The sequence below is a fragment of the Watersipora subatra genome, chromosome 10 (genome assembly GCF_963576615.1).
Source record: "Watersipora subatra chromosome 10, tzWatSuba1.1, whole genome shotgun sequence".
In the NCBI taxonomy this organism is placed as follows: Eukaryota; Metazoa; Bryozoa; class Gymnolaemata; order Cheilostomatida; family Watersiporidae; genus Watersipora; species Watersipora subatra.
The window spans coordinates 51,604,904-51,614,410 of NC_088717.1; the positions used below are offsets into that span (position 1 = coordinate 51,604,904).

Here is a 9,507-nt window from a genome sequence, read left to right on the forward strand (position 1 = left end):
ACACAGCAAAATATGCAGCGCGCCAAAGGATCAAGCAGGATAGCATTTCAGAAGCTTCGTTGGTCCCTCGGAATTGGCCAATATGGTTTGCGGTGTAACCACATGTAGTTTTAGTTTTCAAACTTACACATTTTAACATAAGTTATTGAGCGTGTTTATGTTAAACAAAATAAAATGAAATAAATAAAGTGAATAATGAAATAAATGAAATAAAATAAATAAAATGAACGTAAGTCTATTTGTGGGCCTGTTGATCTTGGTCACTATTGTCTGATTTGTCATCTCTACAAATCCTGTACCAGGATGAACGTAAAAGGAAATCATGCTGCAGGAGTTTTATCAGCTAAACATAGCCCTTGGAGAAGATGCTTAAACAAAGGGTTTGCAGCAGTAATGTTTATGACGTATGAAAATACATAAAACTGAAGGATATGATTTAGCAAGTGTCACTCAATGTCCTAAATCTTTACATTGGTAATGTCGAACAAACTATTTTCAGCGCGAATAGTCACATGATGTTCACACTAGTTGATCCTATAATAAATTATAAGTGACAGAAACGCATCAAAAATAAATCTGTCTGTGTATATGAAGTGTATCGTCTCTTGTTAATAGACCAGCATGTCTAGCTTGACAGGTGGGCAATTCCCATTCACGCCTCAAGGTGAGAATGTGTGACATTCGCGGCAGAGACTGTTTGTGAACAACAATAGAGAGGGCCACGCGTTTAAGATAAGGACGATGAGACAAAACTCACCTGGACCCTAATTACCTTTTTATCTCCTTTCGATCCTAAGTACTTCTACTGATATTACTTTTACTTGTATTTTGGTAAATACCAGTTGATGTTGTAACTAGTCAGCATTTGAGAAATCTACCTACAATGGCTGGCCAACGCTGCAGTAAATAAAGTCTACAAGAATGTTCTTTCGTAGTCATTGTTTTCAAACACCTTTTTGTCTGATTGCTGTTAGGTAAGCATTAATTGTGGTAGGATTATACTTGCCAGGTAACTTTGGTTTCTACTTATTTCATTCTATATACGTTTTCAGTTAATAATAATACAACAAGGATCAATTACGCTAACTTCTTTAAAACACGTATGCAATTTCATTAAAATGCATTTACACTCCAGCAGTGGTTTTATAGTTTTACTAAGTTGGTTACTTTTGTTACCTACCAAAACCTGAAAGGTTTTCACACAACTTTGTTTCCTTAAAGGCTGGTTCACACTGTATCGCCTTTAGTCATAGTTTTCCTTTCGGTGTTCATCATCGATTATGTGAACCGTGAATCGATGGCATCGACAAAGCATTGCAGACACGTCTGGAAAGTTTGCAGTTGTCAAACTTTCTCTATATTTCGCCGAGCATCAACGACCGCCTATCAAATGTGAACCATTTCGGCGATGGTAATTAGCGGTTGCGAATAGCGTGACTTGTATCCGTTTATGATACTCTCTTCAGGGCTAGTTTGATTCAAGCACACGAAAACAAAGAGGTTTAATCGCGAAAATTTAAAAAGAGACATGAGAACACTACGTCACGGAGTATTTCCTGATGCAAAAGCAAATGGGTTTATGATAATGTGAACATCGTTATCATTGACAATCACCGAAGTATTGTGGCATCAATGCCAAAATACGATGAAATAGTGTGAACCTGCCTTTGACTTGCTTCAAAGTTTATTTTTATTACATGGTCTGCTCCGTTCATGCTGGCAAGAGTCGCTGTGCATGCCTGATAAGAACAGATTCTCTAGCTGCTATCCTGGAGTGAGCTACTACCTTCCTAACCCCAAAATAGTGCATCAGATCATGTCGGCCACTCCGTTTAAAAAACGAAAAGTAGCTCACAGCGGCTCTTTGCTTCATACAGCAGTTGTGTTGACAAGAACGTGGCATTTTTGTGTATAATTATGACTGACAGACTGATCTGCTGGTAGGAAAAGAAGAAAAGACGTATGACCTATGCAGCATTATGAAGGTGTGAACTAAGTGAGCAGGTAGCAAATCACAGATTATCTCCAAGTCCTTTATGTTAGACACTTGTATCTTCAAAGGTTTTTGAACTGGTGGCTATGCTAGGAAACTGATAATTGGCACCCTTCAAAATTGGCAATATTTGCAGTTGTTTTCCATATGTAACAGAGCTCTTAAGTAGTTGGTGACTGTAAAAGTACCACGATAGACTCATGACACTATCCACAAGCCAAACTTGTTATTAATGATCATTCACACCTGCTTAAAACAAATAATCTTTGAAGAGTTGTTCTCCCTATTCAACATAACTCTTAAATATGAACTTACACAAAATCTTGGTAAATCTTTTCACAAAGTGGCGCTATTTTTTTACATTTTGCAATTGTTTTTGGTGCTTGAAAAGATTTGCTTGCCTAAATGTTTCTAAATCAAAATCGAAGTAGAAAACTATCTGCAAAATGACATCACTAGTTGTTATTGTCCTGATGGCTGATATCGGCTATAGCGTCCATGTTGAAGCATTACGCGCCTCTACTTATAGCCTTCGTAATTGCGCTTTATATTGATCTGAGCATTTTAATGGCAATCAAGTTTTAAATTTTAATCTCAATCATCCTTCCAATCAGATCCCCTCAAACATAAAAAATAATTGCAAATGTTAGAAAAATACTGACATTTCTCATGAAATCTACTAAAAACTTGTGCAAGTTCCTCTGTAAAAGGTTGGTGAGCGTAAAATTACTGTGATAGACTTCTAATAAGTTTATCTTGCAGATATAAATAAGCCCCTAAAACATGTGTGAATTTCAAAACCAGGATCCATCATTGTTTGCAACATGATCACTGATAACGCTTGCTTGGGACATATCATATTACCTCTATATACAACCTAAAAGATCTCATCCTTGTCTTTAGCTAGTTATACATAATGCCAAGCTTAACTAACCATTTGAAATGTATCGGCTCCAACTAGCATGTCATTAGATTTTTTCAAAATGTGAAGTGTATGTGAAATGCGCATAAAAGTATGCACACATATGTACAACTATGAAGTCAAATTTATAAATCTATAAGGGTAAAAAATGAATACTCTTTTGAGAAATAGCACCCGATCCATAATCCGTAAGTTATCATCCTTTGCAAGATGGAAACTAGAAAAGCTCGCAAGTCAAGCGAATTTTTTTCCTCAAAGTTTTATCGAATATTTCTAAGCTGGAAGCGGCACTTTGCATAACGCACAAGAAAATTTTAGGCATTTTACTTCATTTTGAACAGTTTTTCCACTTTAGTTGGTTCTACTTGAATTTGAGCAGATTTTCAAGAAAGGAGTGCGCTGCTATGACCTCTAGAGTAGAATTCCTTATCTATTTTAACAAAACGCACACTAAAATTTGCAATATGTGAATGTCTATTCAAACACTTACCACACGGTAAATCAACATGGTGAGCAATTTTGCATCTGCATCATTCATTCAAAGAAACGTAGTACATGATAAACAGAATACCTTATCTAAGTTCATGATGACACCCTAGGCTTGTGCAATCATTTTAAATCACTTTTACCTAATGTATAATCTGACAATAATCTGCTGGTGCCTTCAGGCGGAGTGGCCCTGCTGGACCAGCTTACGACTCTTTCAAGTCTAATGCTGGTATGAACAAAATGAGCAAATCTTTATCTTTAAAGGTTCATTGAGTGACATAATGGGTGGTTAATGCTGCCAACTATGGTTGGATCGTTAATGCTGCCAACTTTGATTGGGTGATAAATGCTGCCAACTATGGTTGGGTGGTTAATGCTGCCAACTATGGTTAAGTTGTGAGCTAATCTTATTGATGGCATTCAAACATTACAAAAATAGTTTGAATTTTTGGCTATATTGATGCTCATCAAGTTTCACATCCAATTTAAACTACAAACTAAGCACTTGAATTGAGTTGCAGTTATCAACAACAACCACCCATGCTGAGGCTTTGCTTGCAATTCAATTTTAACCCATTTAAGAGAACACACAGATTGCAAATGCTAATTAAATATAAGGCAATAAATTGTTGCATACTGGATCTTGTACTAAAATGGCTGATCAAGAGAATATACCATCTTGTTAGTTCAATGATTCCATGCCAGGCTTGTCAGCAAAACATATAACTCTTTTAATCAACTGACAGATTGCGCCGCTTGCTTGAAAATTGCAAAGCTTTAAGAGAATGTAGAGTGCCGGCACAAATAGCAATACTTTAAAACTGGGAAAAGGAAGAAATAGTTTGAGGTGCAGCTTATAACTAGCTGAAACCAGAGCTAGAGATAACTTTGCTAGTGGTTTTTGATCGCTTCAGCGATTTTGAATCTGAATCGCCATAACAACTATTAAGAAGACGATTTCTGTCAACTGATCTCACGTACACTAAGCTAGTAGCGTTAAACTTGCTATGGCTTTTGCAACTTCTTGTAAGTGTTTACCTTGACTAAACCATTTTGTTTTGACCTTTACAAACAATTGAACAGCATACTCTAAACTGTAAAATGCTTTGTTTCTCATCTCATAGGTGTCTACTTACCAATGTGGTTTAGTGACCAGCTTGCTAAATGACAGAGTACCTTGCCCAGAACAGCAAAACATGCCCAAATCGTTAAGGTACTTTTTATTTAAAATCTAAGTTAAACTCGAGGTCACCCTTTTATTCATGTGCAATGTTTAAATTAGTCAAGCACACATGAGAACTTTAACAGCTGGAAGCTAAAGTTGTACAAACATTTTTACAGCAATTATATCTATGTTTAACAATGCAGCCATCAGATTACAAATGAATTGTATAAATTGTTTTTTCTGATTCTCAGTAGCAACTCTCATTCTTTCCCTGACTACACTTTACATGGTCAAAAGGTATGCAACATGCTGTCACTTTCGGCCATCTTATAAACATGCCTATAGTCCAAAATTTATGGTGCCCCATTAAAGCTTGCAGAAAAATAAGTGTTTTTATGCAAATAATAGAAATAGAATGTTGAGCTAACTTTATGCTCAATCATAATGTTGGTGTGAAGGTTGGAATTCTGCTGCAAGCACAATCATTTGTGAGATGGCCACTCAGTTCATAGAGTATTAACCAGCAGTTTTCAACTATTTGCTATATCACCATAACAAACAATAAACAAATTCCATACGCAATGAAGTTTGTGTCCGTTATTTACAGATTTACCAAATCATTCCTGAGAAGAAGCTATGTTACAGGTCAAAAGGTCAAAAGACAATCCTAATAGTAAAGTGCTTATTTTTTTTACCTAGTTTTGTACCTTAACATCCAAATTATTCAAAAATGACTCTGCGGCCATGTAAATCTTTTATGTCAATACTGTTGTGTCGTGTGTAGTAATCCGAGTTCTGATGATTTAGAATTGGCAAAAAGTAGAAAAACAAATTATTATTATTGTTGATTGGGTGCGCGTTGATAGATACTAGTCACCCAACACAACAGAAAATGAACTATTAAAAAGCTTCCCCAATTGCTAAAAGTTGGAACCTTAAAAATATTATTCAAGATGAACTTCCACACCATGCAAACAAAAATAAGATCAGTATAAAGCTTAGACATCAAGCCACAAGTTGATGTGATTTTTTGTTGTTGTAGACATACAGTCGAGAGATAAAATAGTTTTTTGAAATTCTTTTTTGAATTGCTTAGATTTAAGCAAAACTGTGATGATGGTGTTTATAGTTGCAGAGATTGCAAAAAGAATAGAGACACAACTCCAACACAACTTCAAGCCATGCAAGTAGTGACATCATTTTGGCACTTTTTTCTGAGGTGTTCATCTAGTTTTGTCAATTCTAATGTTGAAACATCCTGTCAGTCAGATCACTTCAAATATCAAAAACAGTCACACTTGATAGAAATAGTGCTACTTTTTGATCAAATATACTACCAATGTACAAATATACTTCAAATAAACTTGTGATAAAACTTATGTGTCAGTTCATCTTTAAAGTTAGAGATAGGCAGACTAGAATTACAACCAACTGAACTTAATTTACATCCAGAAAGTTCTTTCTCAGCACTTACCCACTCTCTGCAGTTAGTGAATTCAAAGAGGAACCGGCTCCTCGTGAGAGCGGCTTTTGCATCAATCTAGTCACGGTTGACTAGGGTCTCCGTTCAAGCGGTGAGTTTCAGAGACACTAGAAGCGCACAATCATCGTGCATAGCTAATTACACAGCCAAATCCTTGTTGTGTGGAATAGCTTGTCGTCAACTTTCTAAAATTCCAATATAGCTATGTGTTTCAATAGCCCTTTGTAATTCAACACATGGGATGCCCACAAGCCTATGCTAAGCCATGCATATCGCTTAAGCTTGCCTCATCAGCTTCCAAACTGGTGGTTTAACTCTGCATAACACGGTGTTAGTAAACAAGCTATACTTTGTCATTTTTATCTCCATTACCCATAGAAAGCCTTCACAGGGTAACATGAGATTTTTCTTAGCGTGACCACATGCTGGTGTGGCTGCTATTTTGCTACATGCATAGAATATGAAAATTATGTTAGTAGTCAACTATATATTTTTCTATCAAACTACATTCACCGCAATGCGAGAAGATTAGTAGATTTTTGTATGCTCAACTTCGTGATGCTTTTAAAAGCATTAAAATAGTTTAGCCTTGAAATATCTTTTTGTAAACCATGCAATCTTGAAGCAAATTAAAATTTACTGTCTCATGCAAAGGTTTGATTGCTGCAGCATTGTTATAATATGAGTAAAAAAGTAGAGAATCATCTTTTCTCTTTGTATTCTCACTCCTATACTATTAGTTTAAGAACAAAGTACACTTAATGGAATCCTGTAGAGGTACACAAATTATTCTAAAAGTGGGTTTATTACCTATGACCTATTATGTAGTATTTGTTTAATGTATTCAGTAAGTTTCCACAATTTCAACTGCTAGACCATTATCTTTGATTTTTATCAAAAATTGGTTTTATTTGTTGATAAAGTGCTCATAGGAAACAGTTTGGAATTATTTATGTGCATGTACTCTAATGGATTTGAAAACTGAACACGCAAACATCTGACCATTGCTAAATAGTTTGGTGAAAATGGTACCACTAAATGATTTTCTGTCTCTGATGTAATATTAGTAAATAACTTGAATCAGCTAGCAACAGTTTGATCTGAGCGGGTAGTTACTAGGCCTCTAATTTGTATGTCTTCGTTCTAGCGGCCATCTTAATGATTTCGGATACAATTTATGGAAAACTTTTTAGCTGCATGAAAACGTACAGACCATTATTTAGAACTAATAACAATAGCTGTTAAGGATGGCTCAATAATACTAGCTCGCAATAGTTTACACAAATCATTAGTAAGTTTTCATACAGTCACAGTGTAGTGGCACATCCTCACATGTTGCTGCAGTGCCATCATGGAAACAACTGTATCATTCGTATTCTGTCTTGTTTCAGTGTGGCTGTTTAGAAGCAAAATACAAGTGCTGTATGAAATTGTCGCGCTCTAAAAACGGCTTCAGCGACGAACGGCGCCGCACTTGTGCGAGCGCATGGGTTAAAGATGCAAACTTGACATGAGTTGCCGCACAACCATCACTCTAGTATAGAACCCTCAAGAAACATGGTTTGCTTGTTGGCCTTCATAGCGCTTCAGCACTGGCGTACCCAAAGTGCCGCAACAGTATCGCTATGTAGCTACATAGTAGATATCTCAAGCTAGCCGAATCTTCTCAAATCCTTGAACTTTTCCTTCTTTCGTCAGTGCATATTCTTATAAATACAGCGTATCACTTAACTTCTTGAGCTACGATAGTCCCTCAAAAAGCGCTCATTCTAACAACTCTATACAAAATTTTGTATTAAAACTCAACTGTTATACTGATGAACAGTTGTTTCAGTTGTTTGAAGATGAGCCTAAAACAAGATAACACAAACGTCACAGTCTTCATTCATTTTCCACAAGGAAAGACCTAAATAAATTCTGACTGTATGCTAAGGCTTTGACTGTATGTCAAGGCTTTGACTGTATGTCAAAGCTTTGCTAACTGATTGAGTAATTATTATACTACATCAGATTTGATGTTTTTAAAAACAATTCTCAAACTTACATCTTTAATTAAAATACCGCAGAATTATGTCTGATCAAAATATCAAATATCTGCAAATATCAAATCAGCAACTTTTCGCATTGTGTTATCATGCATGCACTATTAGTTTATGGCTAAACTGCACTTGATAGAATCTTGCATTCCTGCACCGACATGAAAGCTAGTGTCAGCACCGACAAAAATGCTGCTCTTCCTACTTTTTGAATGAGCTTTGTCATGACCTACATAAATTCTCATGTTATTGTCTAGAATAAACGCTATGATTCTACAGGTATAAAAGTTTTTTTTATTTTAGAACAATTAATGTTTTTATAACGGTTTTCATTTTAATGCCACGATTATTATTTCTGTCATTCCAGAGCAGTTTCTACTTTTCCGCCACTTATTAAATGTAAAAGCCCACCATTATCAATAAATTGGTATCTTGTTGGTAAACTATAATCAACGAATTTCTTATATGGGTTTATGTAATCTGCTCAGGCTGTGGTTGCTACCTATGACGTAGTATCTTTAACTGTGATCAGTTGTCTTAAAGTGGCTGCTTGCTAGCATTAACCCAAAATAATTTGCAGTAGAATGGGAAAGTTTTCCATGGTTTTAATTATCAATTAATAGCATGTGTTTCACACAATCTTTGACCCATATACTTGAAAGTGTTAGAATGTTTAATTTGTACCTTGAGTTCAAAAATTCTTTACATGTTAAATCGTATGTGAGAGGTCTGTGAAAGGCCAGTGCGCTAGTCAAGTTGACACTAGTAGTCAATACTAACTAACTAGTTTATTGAAATGAGATAAGACAGCATTACTTTGAAATTTGTTGATGTTTATTGGTGTCTGTTTCTTGCTTCAGGCAAGGAATCTAAGACCTGTCAATCTAAGATGAATGTATAAAATATGAGTAGTAATTTACAAAGCATAAGAAAGTTACCAACATTTCAATAAAATGGTAGATCTCCAAATGCCGAGCAGACCTGGCTACCACAGTCTTGTGTTGTCAATTTTATCAATTTTTAATTTTCCATTCAATGTCGTAAGCCTCAATTCTACATCAGCGAATCCATTTTTTTTATATTTATTGGCATAGCAAAATAAATTTTTGAGTACTAAACTTGCAAAGTTGTAGACACGCTAATATACAAGTTCAGTAACAACCTCTGACTATGTCTATGTTGATGAGGCTTCAAGAATCTGTATAAAAATACAAGTCTAGGGTCTTTCATTTGAAGGACTGTTAGCCTAAGTTTCTACCTTTCACTTGCATCTGTGAAAGCTTACTAGCTCGGTGCACTTTTAAAAGCTAGCCAATTATCCAGGGCTAATCAGGTTATAAAAGGCTATACAGCTGTTCATTTCTGTTGTACATCTATTACATGTATTTTGGTGCTTTGCAGACAGATAAATTACCTAGA

General features: G+C 35.6%; 1 protein-coding gene across 1 annotated transcript in view; it reads right to left on the reverse strand.

Moving 5' to 3' along the window:
- The window catches only part of LOC137405808 (multidrug resistance-associated protein 1-like), a 38,095-nt gene extending 32,022 nt beyond the window's left edge, over positions 1-6,073 (reverse strand). Inside the window, exon 1 of the mRNA XM_068092218.1 lies at positions 6,044-6,073. The gene's annotated coding sequence lies outside the window, so the exon portion shown is untranslated. The remainder of the gene's footprint in view (positions 1-6,043) is intronic.
- Positions 6,074-9,507: the final 3,434 nt, after the last annotated feature.